Source organism: Triticum aestivum, chromosome 2A (genome assembly GCF_018294505.1).
Source record: "Triticum aestivum cultivar Chinese Spring chromosome 2A, IWGSC CS RefSeq v2.1, whole genome shotgun sequence".
Classification (NCBI taxonomy): Eukaryota; Viridiplantae; Streptophyta; class Magnoliopsida; order Poales; family Poaceae; genus Triticum; species Triticum aestivum.
Genome location: NC_057797.1, coordinates 736,093,707 through 736,113,003, shown reverse-complemented (window position 1 = coordinate 736,113,003; position 19,297 = coordinate 736,093,707).

Here is a 19,297-nt window from a genome sequence, read left to right as displayed (position 1 = left end):
CTTCGTATTCCCCTCCATGGATGACTCCCACGAAGGCACGCTTCATGACGGGCTTGACCCGAGCAGATCTCACACGCTGAGCCATTTCGACGAGGTCGGTGCAGAATTCTGGCTCAGGGGCTGGTTTGCCAATCTTGCCGATGAAAATGTGTATGCCACCAAAGGGGACCCGGTACCCGTACTCGATTGAGCCGGCCTTGGGGCCCCAGCCCACATCATCGATGTAGAGCTTGCCGCGACGACTCTTGGTCATCCGGCCCATAGCGTAACCCTTGAGTCCTTCGAAGCTACCCTCCAAGAACTTGAAACCATCGTGTGATATCCCCATGGTGGGCGCCAACTGTCGTGGTTTTGTCACGGCAGATGTCCTCGTGAAAAGACTTAGTCGTGGAGCCATTGCTACAGGTTAACTTAAAGGGGTTAAAGCGGACAAGGGACGCAAGAGAGTTTTATACTAGTTCGGCCCCTTCTGATGAAGGTAAAAGCCTACGTCTAGTTGTGATGGAATTGATGGGGTTTCGATGACCAGGGAGCGAATACGCTTTGCCTGAGTCTCGAGTTGTTGTCTGTCCTCTTGAACCACCGCTGGGTCGTCCCCTTATATACATGGGTTGACGCCCGTCGGTTTACAGAGTCTCGAGGCCGGCTGATAAACGTGTCCGGCTCGGTCTCCGCTCTTTCTACCTTACAATGCAAGTTACATATCAATGCCGGTTTATACCTACAGGCCTTAAACCGGTTCTGGGCCCTGGGCTTTTACACAGCGTCTCCGTCTGTCTTCATGGGCTTCAAGTATAATGAACTACTGATGAAGTTAACCCGACCTCTCCTGGCCGGTTTACGCCCAGTAGTAATATCCCTAACAAGCTACAAGAACATGATTCATTTTTATCTCTTCCCCCCTTGCAGATAACGTATTTGAGTACCTGGATAAAAAGATTATGGACCTGAAATATGACACTCCTGCAAGGCTTGTCATATGGGACACAGAGGCCATTAAGAATTATGCTAACATAGACAGCCTGTCAACAGAGGACGGAATTTTTGGGATACACACGGTGAGTCAACTTTTCATCATTTTCCTTTGGTGAAGTTTTCAACTCAACATAATGACTAAGCTGCCATATATTAATTTGACTTGATTGTCATTGTTTCCTTCTACATGGCAGCTGAAAGACATTAGGTGCATGCCTTTCCACCCACTGCCTGGCTTTCAGGGGCCATTTTTTCAAATGAGTCCCAGACTAGAGGCCTACATAGAAGAATTTGTGCCTCAAGAAAAACTTTTTTCCGTAAGTGATTTCCATCTTGTGCACTTGGTTTTACGTTTCAAATGATGTTCTCTAAGTTTTTACAAACAGATACATGTCCCCCTGCGTTAGTGAAAGTGCAACTATCCCTGGGTGGTTTTGGTAATTCCTAACAACATATAGCTCATTGAGCTAACATCATTCCAAGATGAATATTTCAGAAAAGCTCAATGGATGGCATGGCATGGATGAGGAAAGTGGATCCCTCAAAATTATAAGGACAAAGGATTGGCTCAAGCTTCAAGAACAAGACTCTACATTTTATATTTTAGTGATCCAAGATCACATTGAGTCCATAGGAAAAGCCAATACTATTAAGGAGGGATGAGGTGTTGCTTAATGAGCCTCTTGCTTCATGTGCTTAGTGATATGCTCCAAAATCCTCAACTACCTTTCCATATCCACATATGACCCAAACCTAAAGTCAAACTCGGCCCCACCGATTCTTTCTATCCGGAGCCACCGAGTTTCATATGTCTTAGCCACTGCCACAAACCCTAGAAAATCGGTTTCACCGATAGGGATCTCAGTCTCACCGAGATGGCATTGCAATGTAAACTCACTGTTTCCCTTTCGTAACATTTCGGTCCCACCGAGTTTACCTGACCAACTCTCTGGTTAGCTTATGACCAAAATCGGTCCCACCGAGTTTGTGTAATCGGTCACACCGAGATTACGTTATGTCCTAACCCTAATCATATCGGTCCTACCGAGTTGCATCTCAGTCCCACCGAAAATCCTAACGGTCACTAGGTTTGCTGAATCGGTCCGACCGAGTTTAACGATTCGGTCCCACCGAGTTTAGAAGATTGTGTGTAACGGTTAGATTTTGTGTGGAGGCTATATATACCCCTCCACCCACTCTTCATTCGTGGAGAGAGCCATCAGAACAGATCTTCACTTCCAATACACATTTTCTGAGAGAGAACCACCTACCCTTGTGTTGAGCTCAAGATATTCCATTCCTACCATATGAATCTTCATCTCTAGCCTTCCCCAAGTTGCTTTCCACTCAAATCTTCTTTCCACCAAATCCAAATCCTGTGAGAGAGAGTTGAGTGTTGGGGAGACTATCATTTGAAGCACAAGAGCAAGGAGTTCATCATCAACACACCATTTGTTACTTCTTGGAGCGTGGTGTCTCCTAGATTGGCTAGGTGTCACTTGGGAGCTTCCGACAAGATTGTGGAGTTGAACCAAGGAGTTTGTAAGGGCAAGGAGATCGCCTACTTCGTGAAGATCTACCGCTAGTGAGGCAAGTCCTTCGTGGGCGACGGCCGTGATGGAATAGACAAGGTTGCTTCTTCGTGGACCCTTCGTGGGTGGAGCCCTCCGTGGACTCGCGCAACCGTTACCCTCCGTGGGTTGAAGTCTCCATCAACGTGGATGTACGATAGCACCACCTATCGGAACCACGACAAAAACATCCGTGTCTCCAATTGCGTTTGAATCCTCCAAACCCTTCCCTTTACATTCTTGCAAGTTGCATGCTTTACTTTCCGCTGCTCATATACTCTTTGCATGCTTGCTTGAATTGTGTGAAGATTGGTTGACTTGTGCTAAGATAGCTAAAATCTGCCAAGAACTAAAATTGGGAAAAGGATAGATTTTTATTTGGTCAAGTAGTCTAATCACCCCCCCCCCCTCTAGACATACTTCCGATCCTACAAGTGGTACCAGAGCTTTGGTCTCCATTTGCTTTGATTTCCATAGCTTTTGGTGGTCATAGCCTTGGTTTCACAACCTAGGAGAGTATGGCGTCTAGCGAGGGAAATTATCACCGTAGAGGTCCTTACTTTGATGGTACTAATTTTGCTAGTTGGAAGCATAAAATGAAAATGCATATTCTTGGACATAACCCCGCCGTTTGGGCTATTGTGTGTGTTGGTTTGCAAGGTGACTTCTTCGATGGGAAAGAACCAAACCGTGAAGCTACCGCGGAAGAGTTGAAGATGCTGCAATACAACGCTCAAGCTTGTGATATTCTCTTCAACGGATTGTGCCCCGAAGAATTCAACAAAATCAGCCGTCTTGAGAATGCAAAGGAAATTTGGGATACTTTGATTGATATGCACGAAGGTACCGACTCCGTCAAGGAATCCAAATTGGATGTGCTTCAAAGTCAACTTGACAAGTTCAAAATGAAGGATGGTGAAGGTGTCGCTGAAATGTACTCTAGGCTTGCTCTTATCACAAATGAGATTGCCGGCTTAGGGAGTGAAGAGATGACCGATAGATTCATCATCAAGAAGATCCTAAGAGCCTTGGATGGAAAATATGATACCGTGTGCACATTGATCCAAATGATGCCCAATTACAAAGATCTCAAGCCAACGGAAGTCATTGGAAGAATTGTTGCTCATGAGATGTCACTCAAGGATAAAGAGGAACTTCACAACAAATCAAGTGGTGCTTACAAAGCCTCATGTGAAGCCCCCACATCATCAAGTGAGAAGCAAACCTTCAATGAAGAATTGAGCTTAATGGTGAAGAACTTCAACAAGTTCTACAAGAGTAGAAGCAAAGATAGAAGCTCCAAGTCAAGGTCCTACAATGACAAAAGATCTTCTAGTCGAGAGCGAAACTGCTACAATTGTGGAAGACCCGGACACTATTCCAATGAGTGTACGGCTCCCTACAAGAGAAGAGAAGACTCTCCCAAAAGAAGAAGCAGAAGAGAGGAATCACCATCTAGAGAAAGAAGGAGTAGAGATGATCGTTATGAACGAAGACACTCACGGAGAAGCAAGGATTCGGAAAGAAAGGACAAGTCATCAAGGAGCTACAGAAAATGAAGACATCAAGCTCATGTTGGTGAATGGGTATCCGGCTCCGACTCCGACAACCACTCCGAGAGAAGTTATCACTCCGATTCCGAATATACTCAAGATGAAGGTGTTGCCGGTCTAGCACTTGTGTCAACCAACTCCTACGACATATTTGACTCACCAAATGAAGGAGTTGGAACATGCTTCATGGCTAAAGGCCCAAAGGTATCACACCCCGAGTATGTTGATTTCAATAGTGATGAAGATGACTTGTTAGGTGATGATGATTTACTTGTTGACAACTCTAGTGATGAATACTATGATGAAACGTCAATTAATCATGCTAATCAAGATAAAACGAATGACAATGATAAGGAGAAAATTGAGTCTCTAACTAAAGAACTAAACACTCTTAAGTTAGCTCATGAAACTATCTTAGGAGTCATCGAGAACTTTTAAGAACACATGAGAAATTACGCTTTGAAAAGCTCAACCTTGAGCAAGAGCATGAGTTCTTAAAAGCAATCAATGATGATCTTCGTAAGAAAAGTTCTTCTTACATTGCCAAGCGTTTACTCTTATCCACTTACATGCCTCAAGTCAAGTCTAGTAACAAGAACAAGAAAGATTCTTCCTCTAGTAGTAACAATGATCATGTTATATCCAATATTGTTGCTTCTAGTAGTTCTCTTGATTCCACTAATGATTCTCTTAGCCAAGTTACACTTGAGCAAGAAAATAGCCTATTGAAGGGAATTATAGAGAAAGGAGTGTACAAGAGCCTTGCCGGGAGTAAGCAATTCGAGGAAATTGTACGCAAGCAAGGAAGGCACCGGAAGAATCAAGGTGTTGGTTTTGAACGAAAGTTCAATGCCAATGGAGTTGAGTGGGAAGAAGATCAATACCCCAAGACAAAGTTTGTTCCTCAACAAGAGAAGTATGATCCTACTTCTTTCAAAGGGACACAAGCTCAAGATGATCTTCCACCACAAGACTACAAGCAAAAAGGCAAGGACAAGCTTCAAGAGGAAATTGATGCATTTGAAGAAGCTCCTAAGACCTTAGTCAAGTGGATTCCCAAGACTACTTCAAGTTCCACTTCATCAAGTACGACTACAACTCCAAGGATTCCCATCAAGATGGTGTGGATCCAAAAGAAGAAGAACTAGAGAGTTCTTGAGGGTGACTCCGCCAACATACTTCACTCTTATCATTTTGGCAAGAACAAGTGCAATCAACTTCCACATCTTGCACTAGTTCAAGGAGTCACAAACCCTCTTGTTGGTAAGTCAAGGGACAAGGTAACCTAAAAGCTTTCATAGACATCATCTTGTGTGTGCATCACTCTATGTCTATGGATATCCTTGTTTGTTCCTTGTGGGACTAACCCATGTAGGTATTGAAAGTGCAATTCACTCCAATGGATAGCTCCAATTGATCTACATCAACATTGAGCATCCACATCTTCAACATCTACATGAAGTCATCATCGACAAAACCCAAGGTTAGTTCATCCCTCTTAGGGGGGATATCACATCTAGGGGGAGCTTTACTCTGAGAATTGAGCTAAAGCAACTCTAATGATGTGAACACAACAATGCTTTATGTAAAAGTGGTAACCCCACTTGTGCTTAAACGATGAGTATGACCTATGATCAAATGTTCTCATTTGACTCCTAAGTCAATATACTCATATATAGATGACCTAGTCATCGCCAATTGCTTGATAGATGCTAGAATTGGTTGTGCATGCTTTGCCACATATTTCAATTGCCATTTTATTGTGTGAGCATGTTGAGAGCATATTTTACTCATTCGGGGACATCCACTTGTTGTTTTGATTGATTGGTTTTTCTTTTTCTTGCCAAGTGGATGGACAAGAATGCCTAAGAACCTTCTCTAGCTATCTATGCTTTTCTCGTCTCAAATTCTATTCACGCTATATCACAAAATTTGATCAAGTCAGATTCAAACCACTCTATGTGAGGAGCACTCGGAGTCCCCGATTTGTCATAGACTTAAACTTCCAAAACTTCTTTGTGTTTTTCGGTCTGACCGATTACTCCATTTCGGTCATAACGAGATCACTAAGTCGATCTAGGTTTTCACCTCGGTGCAACCGATTTGAACGGTTCGGTCACACCGAGTTGCTATAACTGTCAACAGTTATGCATCTCGGTGCCACCGAGTTGTTCCACTCGGTCATACCGACATGGTCGGGCTATATATACTCACGGGCAAAATTTTGGAAATTTCTCCGAAACCTCTTCGCCCGCGCATAGCTCGCTCTGCCTCCTGGGTCTCCGGATCGTCCTCCTCGTCGCCACCCGCCTCCATTCGCTGGTCTCTGCCGCCGTCAATGGAATTCGAATCCGCCGTTGCTGCCGTAGCGAGTCCGCCGCCGAACTAGGGTATGGACTCGATCATAGTGCTATTACCCGTCCAAATCTTAGCACATTGTATTCTTAATGAATCTTGATACGATTGAAACACTCCTATCCAGTCGAAACAATCCTTAGAATAGTTGAGATTCGAAAATTTAGGTTTAGGTTTCCATCGAAATCATCTCGGACCCACCGGCTTGCGGAACTCAGTTCCACCGATTCGGCCACGGCCATTGCACATGTGGTTCTCGGTCTGACCAAGAATTACAAATCGGTGAGAACGAGTTCAGGACTTTGCGAAACCCTAGCAGTCTCGGTGCCACCGAACTGTGACTTGGTCTGACCGAGTTCACTAGTTTTGGTCCCAAAAGCTGCTTCGGTATCACCGAGTTTGCAGATCGGTCCATCCGAAATGCTTTCTGTGAAAAACTAAAACTAACTTTTTGACTCATTCTTTTGCAAAAACCTCTGCATTTTGTGATTCTCATCCACTCTATCTCATCTATAAACTATTCACAGGGTCAACAGTCTGAACTTCAACATGTCTAATCAGAGTGATAGCCAGAACAGATCTGAGGAGCAGGCTCATTTGAGTGAGGGCACTAGTCCCTCTAGCAGTTCTGATGAGGGCAGCAAGAGCACCCCAAGCAATCTGCCCAAAGCTGCCACTAGAGCAAGCAAGAAGAGAACCTCTGAGTCAGAGGATGAGGACTATGTGGCATAAGAGGAAGCCACATCCAAGAAGAAGGTACTCAAGAAAGAGTATGGCTCAGCTGCAGCCACAAAGCCAGGACTAAAAATCAAAAGGACAGCAGGGAGACAGCCAATATCCAAAGCCAGGGCATCCTCTCAGAAATCTTCCAAGTCAACTGCAGAAGATGAGGCTGTGAAAGAAAAGAAGGAAAGAAAAAGAGGCAGATGGTGCAAGAAGGTTGATCCAATGGCTGAGTTTGAAAAACACTCATCAGATGAAGAAGAGGAAGAAGAGGTTGCTGCACCAGCACCTAAGGCACAGAAACTCATGGGAGATGCCATAAGGTCAGGGGCTACTGCATCCAAGCCCAAGGAAGCACCCAAAGCTGCATCTAAGCCCAAGAGTGCACCAAAGAGAAACACCAAGAACATATCTGCTGCTGAAAAGAACAAGGCCCCAGTGCCTGACATTGCTAAAGAAGAAGAAGGTCAAGTGCTCAGGAAGCTTAAGCCCAAGATCCCAGACCACAATGATGCTCATCCTGTGGCTGAGGACATGAAGATTAGAAGAGATTCAGGGCTGAAGAAGTGGAGAGAAGCAGATCCATATGCTTCAAGGAGAAGAACTACTGTGGATTACAGGTTTCATACCAAGGAACAGCAGGATTTCTATGAGACAGTGCTGCTTGATAAGAAGCCCATAGTTTGTGACATGAGATGGGTTGATTGGGAGTACATCAAGGAGAATGAAGAGCACTATGCTGGAGTGTATGGCAGCTTTAAGGGTTGTGGAGTTGCAGACTTTGTTGGGCAGAAGCTCACAAAGTGGAATGAAGAGCTGATCATGCAATTCTACTCCACAGCACACTTCTATCCAGATGGCAGGATTGTGTGGATGTCAGAAGGAACCAGATATCAGTCAACAATTGCTGAGTGGGCACAGCTCATCAATGCCCCAGAAGAGCAGGAAGATGACCTGGACATATAAGCCAAGAAGAAGATGGATCACAATTCCATGTCCAACATGTACAAGGAGATCCCAAACAAGGCACTTGATACTTTCAAGTTTGGCTCAGTGCATTATCTTCTGTCAGGGCTACCCACTATTAATTGGATTCTGAGGCACACTCTATTGCCCAAGTCAGGTGATCACAAGATGATCCGAGGCCATGCAATAAACATGCTCCATGTATTTGATGTGCCACAGAAGTTCAAGGTGATGAGCCTCATGGTAGAGACCATTAAGAGAACAGTAGCTGATCAGAAGAGGAGTTGTGGATATGCCCCACAAATTCAAGAGCTGATAAACTCAAAGAAGGGCACAGGCACATACCCGCTGGACAAGGAACACCTGCCCATCCATCTAGACTTTGAAGACAATCAGGTTGTCATGAACAAGGATGAACCATCATCTGCACATGCTCAAGCAAAGAAGGAGAAGGCAAAGATGGAGAAAGCTGCCAGGATGCCAACTCAAGAGGAGGCATCTGAGTATTTCTTGAAGAACAAGCAGGAGCAGCTAAGTTACCTGATAGCATCCACTCTGAGGATTGAGAAATGACTGGCCACCCTAACTCAAAACCAAGAGAGTTTGGAAAGAATCATGGAACAAAAGTTCTATGACCTAGATGTGAAGGTGACAAAGGTCCAGTCTGCTGTGGAACAACTACAATAAGATATGCAGGAGAGGAAGGGCAAGACCACAACTGATGCATTTGCTGGGTGCCCAGAGCTCAGAGATCATCTGCAGTACCAGTTCCTGACACCAGAGCCACCACTTCTGTACCAGCTACAGCTTCTGTTCCACCAGCTCCAGCTCCTACCCCAGCAGCTCCATCTACATCGACTGAAGCCTTTGTTCTTGGAGTTCTCCGGACACCACCACCTGAAGACCAAGCCTGAGAGTCATTTTGTCCTATGCATTTTCTATGAACTTTTTGGTAACTTGTTGCCAAAGGGGGAGAAAAATGTGTAGATCATAGTCTTCGAGAGAGAGTGTTTGCATTTGTTCTCTCTTGTCTTCTTGGTTGAACTTTTTGTTGCTTTTGAGTGCTTGAGATACTATGCTTTTATCTGTGAGACATTGATGATCATGTGTTTGATCATAAGCTACACTTAATGCTTGTTGGATGTTACTATTAATTTATCCTTATGTCGATCATTCACTTCGCTTGGTGATGAGTGCATGCATTTAACTCTTATCATTTTGAGCGCTCCACCAAGATGTATGTGACATGGAAGAGTAACCCATGATCCTAACTCATTGTGCATTTGCAGTCCAAAGAAAATCTTAAATATGCACAAATTTAGGGGGAGCTCTTACTTATCACATACTTCTCAAAGCCACGATATATTCCATTCTTACTATCATTTGTCGAAGCTTTGATCTATATGTTGTCATCAATTACCAAAAAGGGGGAGATTAAAAGTGCAACTATCCCTGGGTGGTTTTGGTAATTCCTAACAACATATAGCTCATTGAGCTAACATCATTCCAAGATGAATATTTCAAAAAAGCTCAATGGATGGCATGGCATGGATGAGGAAAGTGGATCCCTCAAAATTACAAGGACAAAGGATTGGCTCAAGCTTCAAGAACAAGACTCTACATTTTACATTTTTAGTGATCCAAGATCACATTGAGTCCATAGGAAAAGCCAATACTATTAAGGAGGGATGAGGTGTTGCTTAATGAGCCTCTTGCTTCATGTGCTTAGTGATATGCTCCAAAATCCTCAACTACCTTTCCATATCCACATATGACCCAAACCTAAAGTCAAACTCGGCCCCACCGATTCTTTCTATCCGAAGCCACCGAGTTTCATTTGTCTTAGCCACTGCCACAAACCCTAGCAAATCGGTTTCACCGATAGGGATCTCGGTCTCACCGAGATGGGATTGCAATGTAAACTCACTGTTTCCCTTTCGTAACATTTCGGTCCCACCGAGTTTACCTGACCAACTCTCTGGTTAGCTTATTACCAAAATCGGTCCCACCGAGTTTGTGTAATCGGTCACACCGAGATTACGTTATGCCCTGTAAGTGCATCTAGTGCCACCCCTAGTTGGTTTTGGAGTATTGACGACAAACCTAGTTGAGGGACTAATGTGTTTGTGAGAATTGCAGGATAACACAGGTAGAAGTCCCTCATGATTCAGTTTCACTACCAGAGATGACCCCTAAAAATGTATGAAGACATTGAAGTCAAAGGTGGTATATGAAGATATTCACATTGAAGACTATGACAAGAGAAGACATGATATGAAGCCTACGGAGCTCGAAGACTTAGATCTTTCGTAGTTCATTTTCTTTTGTGTTGAGTCATAGGAACCACCGTACTGTTAAGTGGGGTCCAAGAGAACCAGTCAGAATGACTGAAGTGATGCCTAAACCAAAAACCTATGTCTTCGAGTGAAGACAATGAGAGCGAATCTTGTCCAGAGTCGGACAAGTCAGCTTTGCTTGTATCCCAAGTAAAGTTGCCGTGTGAGTTTCAAATCTGACCGTTGGGACACGTGTCAGTTCCTTAGTGACCCAGGGTCATTTCGGACAAATCAGGTCGGGTTGCCAAGTGGCTATAAATAGCCCACCCCCTACAACCATCAATGGTTGGCTGCTCAGATTGAGAGTACGGCTTTTGTCGTTTGAGAGCAACCCACCTCGAAGCCTTTGAGAGAGAATTCCTTGCGAGGATAAAGCCCTAACCACCCAGAGCCAGAGAGAATTGGGCATCACTTAAGTCTTCTTGTCTGTGTGGTCTGAAGACTTATTACACTTGAGGACTGTGTATCCTCCAGCCGGTTAGGCGTCGCGTTCTGAGCATCCAAGAGACATTGTGGATTGCCAGTGAACGAAGTCTGTGAAGGTTTGAGAGTCTACCTTGAAGACTTACCAGAGTGATTGGGCGAGGTCTATGTGACCTTAGCTCAAGGAGAATACGGCGAGGACTGGGTGTCCAGGACTGTGTGTCCTAAGGTTTAAATACCTAGCCGCTCCAACCATACGTACAGTTGTCACAGCAACTGGAACTGGTCCAACAAATCATTGTCTTCAACGAGTCACTGGTTTCATCTTCACTTCACTTTACTTACTGTTCCTCCTTGTGAAGTCATTGTATGTTTGCTCTATCATTTCTCTTCACTGAGTGACTGTGTGTTCTGTTTGGCTTCACAATATCTTCCTACCTGATCCTTACTACCTAGGTGCTACTAGTCTTTGTGCTTACACTTCATTTAATACTTGACTATGGTTTGCCTAGTGTAGTCTACCTTCCGATGCATGGTAATAGGTTTAATCTTATCGTTTGTCTTCAAAACTCCCATGTTCTGAAGACTTTCACAAAAATCGCCTATTCACCCCCCCTCTAGTCGATATAATGCGCTTTCAATTGGTATGAGAGCAAGGTGCTCCCTTGTTCTGTGTGATTCGGTTTAACCACCTGGAGTTTTAGCTATGTCGACTGCAGGGATAATTAAAGTCTCCGCTGCATGCCCCGTCTTCGATGGAACTGAATATCCCTACTGGAAGAATAAGATGCGTATGCATCTTGAAGCCATTGATGTCGATCTATGGTATGTCGTCGAGAATGGCGTTCCCAAGGCTGGAGAAGGTGTCACTGCTGCTGATGTCAAGAAATTCATTCAACTGGACTCTACTGCCAAGAACATCATCTGTGGTCATCTGACCAAAGGACAGTATGGCCGTGTGGGTGCTTTGAAGACATCCAAGCTGGTCTGGGACTGGCTCTCCAAGGTCAATGAAGGCATCTCAACCCAGAGAGATCAAAGAATCAGTGTCCTTCGCAACCTTTTCAACCGCTTCAAGCGAAATGACAATGAGAATGTCCAGCACACATTTGACCGACTCACTGACATCACAAATGAGCTTCAAGCCCTCGGCGCCACTAAGATTACCAAACACGAAGTCGTCAAGACGCTGCTGAGATCACTTGATAGTTCGTTTGACATCCTGGCCCTGATGATTCAAGAATGTCCTGATTTCAAGACACTCGAACCGTCTGACATACTTGAGAGGCTCAACACACATGAGTTTCAGCTTTCAGAGAAAAGAGAGATCTATGGTCCAAACTATGGGCGAACTCGTGCCTTGAAGGTAAAAGCTGTCTCCTCATTTGAAGAAGAATCTGATAGCAGTTTTGATGATCCTGAAGAAATTGGAAGGGAACTTGCTATGCTAGTCAAGAAGTTCCAAAAATTCACCAAGAAGAAAGGCTTCAGAAAGTCTTCTCGATCAAGTTCAAGGAATGATGAAGCTCCTGCTCATGACTACAAGAAGAAAACATGTCACAAGTGCAAGAAACTTGGCCACTTCATCTCTGAGTGTCCACAGTGGGACAATGAGAACAAAAAGAAGAAGAAGAGCAAGGAATATGACTCTGACGACAAGAAGAAGAAGAAGAAATACTCAAAGTCTTCTTCCAAGTCTTCCTCAAAGTCTTCATCACACAAGAAGAGCTCATCTGGAAAGGCACGTGCGTTTGTTGGCAAGGAAATGGATTCAGAGGAGGAGTCTGCTTCTGAGGAGGCGGAGGTGGAGTCTGAGGAGGAATCCGACTCAGGCGTCGCAAGTCTGGCTACAGCATACGTTGCCAAGTCCATCTTCAACACTGAACACAATGACTTCATCACCGACACCTATGCAAATGACAAGGACTACTCCGCTTCTACCTACTGCTTCATGGCACGCGGTGCCAAGGTAAACACACGCACTACTCACTATCAAACATCTAGTGACGATGACTCTGATTGTGTTTCAAAACCTAGCTACAAAACACTTGCTAAAATTGCAACTGAACAACAGAAAGCTATGGAACACATTCAAAAACTATTAGACAGAAGCGATGATCTGTTAGGTGCTGAAATGACTCGATCTGAATCCTTAATTGAAGACATAAAAAATCTTCACGTTAAGTATCAGGAACTTGAAAGTCGTCATGAAACTCTCTCAACTACTCATGAAAAGCTTTCCTATGATTATCTTTAAAGGAAGCAAGATCTTGAGAAATTGACAGCGGTTCATGAAGATCTTCAAACAGAAAATGAGTCACTTCGCGCCAAACAGATCAGTCCCGCTCAAGAAGGATTTGAACCACCATGTCTTAAATGCATTGAGCATGATAATGCTACTTCTGTTGCTGAATGTTCTACTGCTACTGCTGTTGCAATAATTTCAACTGTTGATGCGGTAACTAACCCCTCTGCTAAGGATACCACCGCTATTGCTGATGAGAATGCTAGGTTGAAGACATTGCTTGAAACAGGGATGTACAAAAGTCTTCAAGGGCATCAGACACTATGTGATGTCCTCAAAAAGCAGATTCTGAACCGAAACCCTAGGAAAGAGGGTGTTGGGTTCATAAGGAAAATGAATGCAGATGGCTCTTACTAGAAACCTGAGCAGTACCCCAAAACCATGTGGGTTGCTACAAAGGAACCTTCAGCAGATCCATCCAATTTAACTGGCTTCACTTGTGCTAACCCCATTATCATTGATGAATCCTTTGATGCAAACTATATACTGTTTAAGAATCAGAATGGTGAAGTGTTTGCCAGGTACATTGGTACTAACTACAGGAATGGACCGCCTGTGAAGCAGATCTGGGTTCCGAAAAAGTATCTGGAAAATCTTCCTGTGAATGTCTTCATGACACCTCACTTGAAGAAGACAAACCTCAGACCAAAGGCTTCATACGGTCCAAAGGCTTCATACAAACAGAGGACTCACCTGAGTCGCACTAACGCAAATATTTTGCAGGGAAACCATACTCAGGCATATGAATATGAGAGCGGTTCATCAACCGCCATAAGACCAAGAACTATTCTGCTTATTCTTATGAGTACTATTGTCCGCCTGCAGGACTATTTGCTAAGGCTTCAAAGCCAAAATTCTCAGATGCTGCACTTAGACTTATTGCTTCTAAGCCACCCTTGAAAATGTGGGTGGTTAAGAAGGCTTAACTCTCTTTTGCAGGGAAAGGTCTCCAGCAGAAAACCAAAATCGTCTGACGCTATTGCTGGGGACCTTAAACATCTTGTAGGGTGCAAGATCAAATGCCCAAATGGTCTTACTATGTACTTCGTACCTGAATCGCTTGCTACTCTCCATATTAGTCCTAACCTAGATCTAAGCTTTCATAACCCACTGGTTCATCAAATGTTTTTGCTTCACAATGCTCTTGGTGAAGCCTATCCCCCTAACTGCACTGTAGGGTACGACACCAGCGTCTTCAGAATGGATTATCGACAGTGGGTGTACAAATCACATGACTGGCAAAAGAAGTCTTCTTATGGACTCAACCTTACGTCCATCCGACAAGAGCCACATCACATTTGCTGACACTGGTAAAAGTAAGGTATTGGGTCTAGGTAGAGTTGCAATCTCAAGGGATCAACACATGGATAAAGTCATGCTTGTTGAATCCCTTGGCTTCAACTTAATGTCTGTCTCAATGCTTTGCGATTTGGACATGATCGTAATGTTTGGAAAATATCGTTGCCTTGTACTAATGGAATCTGACAAGTCTCTAGTGTTTGAAGGGTATCGAAAAGATGATTTGTACGTGGTAGATTTCTCAGCAGGGCCACAGCTTGCAGTATGTCTTCTAGCAAAGGCTTCAGAATGCTGGCTCTGGCATCAGAGGCTTGGACATGCTGGCATGAGGAACCTCCACACCCTTGCGAAGAAGAAGCATGTCATAGGCATCGAGGGCGTCAAGTTCAAGAAAGACCACTTATGCGGTGCCTGTGAAGCAGGGAAGATGACGAGGGCCAAACATCCCTCGAAGACAATCATGACTACTACTCAACCCTTCGAACTGCTTCACATGGATCTTTTCGGTCCCACTCATTACTCAACTCTAACTACTACTGCTTGCCTCTATGGCTTCGTTATTGTTGATGATTATTCTAGATATACTTGGGTGCACATAATCCTTTACAAGACTGAAGTGCAGGATGTCTTCAGACGCTTCGCCAATCGAGCTATGAACAATTTTGGCGCCAAGATAAAGCACATCAGAAGTGACAATGGCACTGAATTCAAGAACACTGGCCTTGATACATATCTTGATACCTTGGGCATAACACATGAATTCTCAGCCCCGTACACGCCACAGCAGAATGGCGTCGTCGAACGCAAGAACAGAACACTAATTGAGATGGCCAGAACGATGCTAGATGAATACAAGACCCCAAGAAAATTCTGGCCCGAAGCCATTGATACTGCATGCCATACAATCAATCATGTTTATCTTCACAAGCTACTGAACAAGACATCTTATGAGCTCCTTACTGGCAAAAAGCCAAATGTCAGTTACTTCAGAGTATTTGGCGCAAGGTGCTGGATCAAGGACCCACGTCACACCTCAAAATTTGCACCAAAAGCACATGAGGGTTTTATGCTTGGATATGGAAAGGATTCGCACTCCTACAGAGTCTTCAATCTCTTTCATTACAAAGTGGTTGAAACAGTGGATGTGCGGTTCGATGAGACCAACGGTTCACAAAGAGAGCAGCTGCCAAGTGTGCTAGATGAAGTTCCATCCAGTGAATCAATCAAGCTAATGGGAACTGGAGAAATTATACCTTCTGAAGCTCATCCTGAAGAAGAACTTATCATTTCAGCACCTGATCAACATGAAGACAATGCTCAGCCTGAAGACATTCCTTCCAACAACGACAATGAACAGCAAGAGCAAAGTCTTCGCCCTGTACATCCTCGCGTTGCCAATGAAGTGCAGATTGAAAGAATAATTGATAGCATCAATGCACCTGGTCCACTCACTCGTTCAAGGGCAACTCAGCTAGCAAATTTCTGTGGGCACTTCGCATTCGTCTCAATATCAGAACCCAAGAAAGTTGAAGAAGCCTTCATGGAACCTGAATGGATTCAAGCTATGCAAGAAGAGCTTCAACAGTTTGAGCTGAATAATGTATGGGAACTGGTTAAGCGTCCTGATCCACGGAAGCACAATATAATAGGCACCAAATGGATATACCGCAACAAGCAAGATGAGCATGGTCAAGTTGTCAGAAACAAAGCTCGTCTCGTTGCTCAAGGATATACTCAAGTGGAAGGCATTGACTTCGATGAAACATTTGCTCCTGTGGCTAGACTTGAAGCCATACGCATACTGCTGGCCTATGCAAATCATCATAACATACTTCTATATCAAATGGATGTGAAGAGTGCCTTTCTCAATGGCAAGATTGAAGAAGAAGTGTATGTTGCACAACCGCCTGGCTTTGAAAATCCAAAACATCCTGACATGGTATACAAGCTCAACAAGGCACTGTATGGCCTCAAACAAGCCCCTAGGGCCTGGTATGACACACTCAAATACTTCCTGAAGAGCAAAGGCTTCATACCTGGTTCCCTAGATCCCACTCTTTTCACGAAGACATATGATGGTGAACTGTTTGTGTGCCAAATATATGTGGATGACATTATCTTCGGCTGCACCAATCAGAAGTACAGTGAAGAGTTTGGATATATGATGCAAGAGCAATATCAGATGTCCATGATGGGGGAGCTGAAGTTCTTCCTTGGTCTTCAAATACGACAACAACGCAATGGCATCTTCATATCTCAAGAGAAGTATCTCAAAGATTGCCTGAAGAAGTTCGGTATGCAAGACTGCAAAGGCTTCACAACACCAATGCCAGCCAAACATCATCTGGGTCCTGACGACAATGGTAAAGAGTTCGATCAAAAGGTATACCGCTCCATGATTGGTTCTTTACTTTATCTATGTGCATCTAGGCCAGATATTATGCTTAGTGTTTGCATGTGTGCTCGATTTCAAGCGGCACCAAAGGAGTCGCATCACTTAGCTGTGAAGCGAATTCTTCGATATTTGGCTCACACCCCAACTCTAGGATTATGGTATCCAAAGGGCTCAGAGTTTGATCTGGTTGGATTCTCGGATGCTGATTATGCTGGTGACAAAGTTGATCGCAAGTCTACATCAGGCACATGTCACTTTCTGGGACGATCACTTGTATGTTGGTCTTCAAAGAAGCAGAACTGTGTATCTCTCTCCACTGCTGAATCTGAATACATTGCTGCTGGATCTTGCTGCGCTCAGCTTCTGTGGATGAAGCAAACACTCAAGGACTATGGCATTCATCTGAAGCAAGTGCCACTTTACTGCGACAACGAAAGCGCCATCAAGATTGCTAACAACCCAGTTCAGCACTCGAAGACAAAGCACATTGAAATTCGTCATCACTTTCTCAGAGATCATGTTGTGAAGGAAGACATTGATATCATACACGTCAACACTGAAGAGCAATTGGCAGATATCTTCACCAAGCCCTTGGATGAGAAGAGGTTTTGCAAGTTACGGTGTGAGCTAAATATCCTGGAATCCTCAAATGTCCTGTGATCAGGCACACATCCTAACCCTTATGCATATTGATGACTTAGATGTGCAACACACGAAGTGAAGTATATCTTCAATCAATGAAGACATACATTCTAAGTGTGAATACATTAATGTGGAATTTGACTTCGGAGCGCCACGATAATTATGCGCCGTGTCTGGGTCTAATACTTCCTATACGGTGGGTAACGCCACCACCAAACGTTCTATTTTGAAGTGTTTCACTCATGGTGTTACCTTGCAATGTCTTCACATTTGGTTTGGCTTCGAACTCAACATATTTTCATGATTATCTTCACTATGTTGATTATATATATATATATATATATATATATATATATATATGCTAGTGTTCTGTCCTCTACATCATTCACTTATAGCTATGTCTTCGTGTTGAATCTTTTGAACTAAGTGAATGTGATCGGACCCCAACTTCTCTATGCTTTCTATCTCAAACTCTATCTCTCCAAGTCATATGCATTCTATTGAAACTGTCGAATGTCTTCTCTGCGTCCTTGTCAGCAGAAGATACAGAGACAACCATTAAGTCCGTTTTCAATGCTCATTCCTCCACATGAAATCCGGAGAAGTAGGAACGACCACCTGACAATCCAGGTGTGAGTGGGACGTGGAACAAACCCCAAAATTCCGCATACTGGCCACGTGTTCCTCAGATGCGAATCGCCAGGGGCACCTGTGTAATAGCACAGTGCCGCCCCTGTGCCTATAAATACACACTCACAGCGGTAATTATCTCTTCTTCCACCCTCGCACGAACCCTAGCGCCACCGCTAGCTCTCGACGACGCCGGCGACGAAGCGCTTCGCTGCCGCAACCTCTCCGACGCCGTCTTCACGCCGACCGCGGACATCGTCCTCTCCGCCGTCGCCGTAGGTGTCCTCCGTCGCCAAGTTAGGGCACGGAAGAGTGAACTGCTCGGCCTCATCTCCCACTCCGTCTAGCAGTTCTCAGTGTGGTAAATAAAACTCCCTTTTTACAGCACCGTTGATCCTATTGATCTGTCACTTTCTACCACAAGCAGTTTCTGTTCACACAAGCTAGATCTCTCTCATACTGCATCTCATAACATGCCTAGTATATTCACTTGTGCTTCACAAAGTAGTTAGATTCCTCACTTGTACTGATCTGTGGATTCGTACAAATCTGGAACCAACTTCTTATCTATGAGTGAATGTCTTCGCACGATGAGGTCAATGTCTTCTAAACTGATTTATCTTCAAAATCTTCTGAGAATGCATATGACCTCTTCCCCTTCCCTCGCACCTTAATGCTGTCACAGGTACATGTCCGTGGGAGAATCCTTTGGTTCTCATAGTCTGCATTCATTTGCAGAATTCTTACAGCATCACATAAATTCTCCTGAAGCCAGTTCCTGTTGGTCCAGCAAGAGAAAGCCTTTGAAGCCTTTGAACGTCTTGAAGCCTTTCAAGTTAAAGTTTATGGCTTCAGAGAAAGCAGCAAGGAAGGGGGGCAGACAACGTCGTGGCGGAACATCCAAAGATCTGCCTGATGAACTCGCAGAAATGTATAAGACAGATCCTGAAGAGGATTATAGTCAGCGCAAGACCCGAATCCAATGGATTCGACGCTATTGGGCAGAACAATGGTTCAAATACCGCTTCACAACCCAAGAGTATGCTGAGAAAAGTGCCATCAAAAGACCGTGGGGAGACATCTTATACAAGAATCTTCACCCAGGTCCAGAGATGAAGCTATTG